We start from the raw sequence: 2448 nt of genomic DNA on the forward strand, positions 1-2448 counted from the left end.
CTGAGATCTTTACAGGTGTTGAATTTGCCCCAACCATTCAAGCCCTTTTCTCAAAATATGCACTTTCCCGACCATTTAAAATTACCCAGCTCTTAACACTCTACGACAGAAAAGAATTAAAAGCAGTTACTGAGCCCAATCAATAAGAGATTTCTGAATGAATAGCAAATTGTAGCTGCTTGGAATATCGCATATGTTTGCACACCTCTATGGGGTCAAAGATTCATGACACTATCCTGGCAAGCTATGTCAATGTGATCAAGAGTAACACAATATTGTGGGAGTGAAAAACAGTTTTTTATATTTTTGGTTGTGAGCCTAGCTTTTCATGGCTGAGCCATCTCTCCAGCCTTGGCTGAGTCTGCCAGGTTGGGCTAATTCCCCAGGGGAGACCTTGCCTTGGAGGAGGTGGGAGTCCGGGTGGACTGGGAGGGGAGGCCTGCAGGGTGGGAGGAAGGAGGACGGAGGAATCCGTGGCTGATATGTGAAATTAAGTTAATTATAAAATAAAAATACGTCCCAGTTGCTGATAAATAAAGTACCATTCCCTCAAGTACCAGAATGGCCGAGTGGTTAAGGCGTTGGACTTAAGATCCAATGGATTTATATCCGCGTGGGTTCGAACCCCACTTCTGGTAAATGTGCTTTAAAAAAAAATAAAAATACTATAAAAAACCGTTTTTATGAATGTATTTAAATCTGGTGCCACAGGAGGAAACTTATACCAGATACTGGAAAACTAACCAAAAAATTGTGGCTGGGGAACTCATGAGCTCTAGGAGTGAAACGACTACCGTTAATTTGCTAAACTGACATATTATCTAAATGACTTTTAAATATGTATCCTTCTACCCATAGATTAGTTCAGCTCTCACTCATCATCAGAGAAGCATCTTTGTGCAGAATATGGCAGTCAAAAGTGATTTACAACTGGCCAAAACAGAGAACTAGTATCTGTGGAGTGTTCATCCTTAAATGGGGCATCTATGTCACACACATGCACACACACACACACACACACACACACACACACACACACACACACACACGCACACACCCTCCCCTGAGCTTCAGGGACTATCTTAGGAGACAGGAAAAGAAAGTTTTTAAGAGGCAGAGGTTGAAGAAGACTGGGTGGAACACATCTTCTGGACATGATATGATCAGTGCCCTCGGGAACTAACCAAGATCATGGCTGCCTGCCCAAGAACAAGCCAGTCAACATTCCAGCAGGATGAGGAATGAGCACAGGAGCCATTACAACTAGCTGAGGAGCAGTGGACAGTTGATGGCTGATGGAGAGAAGAGAATCAGTTTTTTTTTTTCTTTTTTCTACAGCTGTAGTTCAAAGAGGAGAGAGAGAAAGATCATTAGCTAAAAAGGGGTGTTCAGGAAGTCTTGGAGGAAATGGAGGAAGGCAATAGAGTGAACATAGTAAAAATTTACTTTATGTGTGTAGGAAATTTTCAAAGAAACATAGAATGTATAATTTAAAAGCCCCCATGGGCAAAACAAATTGCAAATTAAAAACAATAAGCATAAAAATTAGAAAAGATAAACTATTTTTAAACTTTTCTAAATTATAATGCTATCTTACAATGTGATAATTTTAAGAAATGAGAGAGGTCCTTAACAGTTTATATTTCTATCTACTAAGAAAACAGCCTCTGTGAAGTTCCTTTATTGGACAGGATTGTCTTAGGGTTTTTCTTGTTCCACAGGAAGAACTTCCTAAGGCATCACCATCCTTGACTTCAAGCTCTACTATAGAGCTGTACTAATAAAAACAGTTTGATATTGGAATAAAAACAGACACATGGATCAGTGTAATAGAATCAAAGACCCTTACATGAATATACACACCTATGAACATCTGATTTTTGAAAAGGAAGCCAAAATTGTACAATGGGGAAAAGAAAGCATCTTCAGCAAATGGTACTGGCATAACTAGACCTCAACATAGTGAAGACTGCAAATAGATCCATATTTATTGCCATGTACAAAACTCAAGTCCAAGTGGATCCAAGACCTCAACATAAATCTGGTTAAACTGAACCTGATAGAAGACAAAGTGGAAAATAGACTTGAACACATTGGCACAGGAGACTACTTCCTGAATATAACACCAGTAGCACAGACACTGAGATTGACATCTAATAAATGGTACCTTCTGAAACTGAAAATCTTCTGTCAGGCAAAGGACATGGTCAATAAGACAAAACAGCAGCCTATAGAATGGGAAAAGATCTTCACCAACCCCACATCTGAAAGAATATGTGAAGAACTCAAGAAACTAGACATCAAAATACCAAATAATTCAATTAAAAAGTAGGGTACCCATCTAAACAGAGATTTCACAAAAAAAGAATCTAAAATGACCAGAAGACATTTAAGTAATTCCTCAACATCCTCAATCATCAGGGAAATGCAAATCCAACTGACTCTGAG

General features: G+C 39.0%; 1 non-coding gene across 1 annotated transcript; it reads left to right on the forward strand.

Annotated features, from left to right (window-relative positions):
• The first annotated feature begins 555 nt into the window (after window positions 1–555).
• On the forward strand, window positions 556–638 carry Trnal-uaa (transfer RNA leucine (anticodon UAA)). Its single transcript has one exon. It is a non-coding gene; the product is annotated as a tRNA-Leu (tRNA).
• The last annotated feature ends 1810 nt before the right edge of the window (window positions 639–2448 follow it).

The sequence above is a fragment of the Peromyscus californicus genome, unplaced genomic scaffold (genome assembly GCF_007827085.1).
Source record: "Peromyscus californicus insignis strain IS unplaced genomic scaffold, ASM782708v3 Scaffold_13__1_contigs__length_99412109, whole genome shotgun sequence".
NCBI lineage: Eukaryota > Metazoa > Chordata > Mammalia > Rodentia > Cricetidae > Peromyscus > Peromyscus californicus.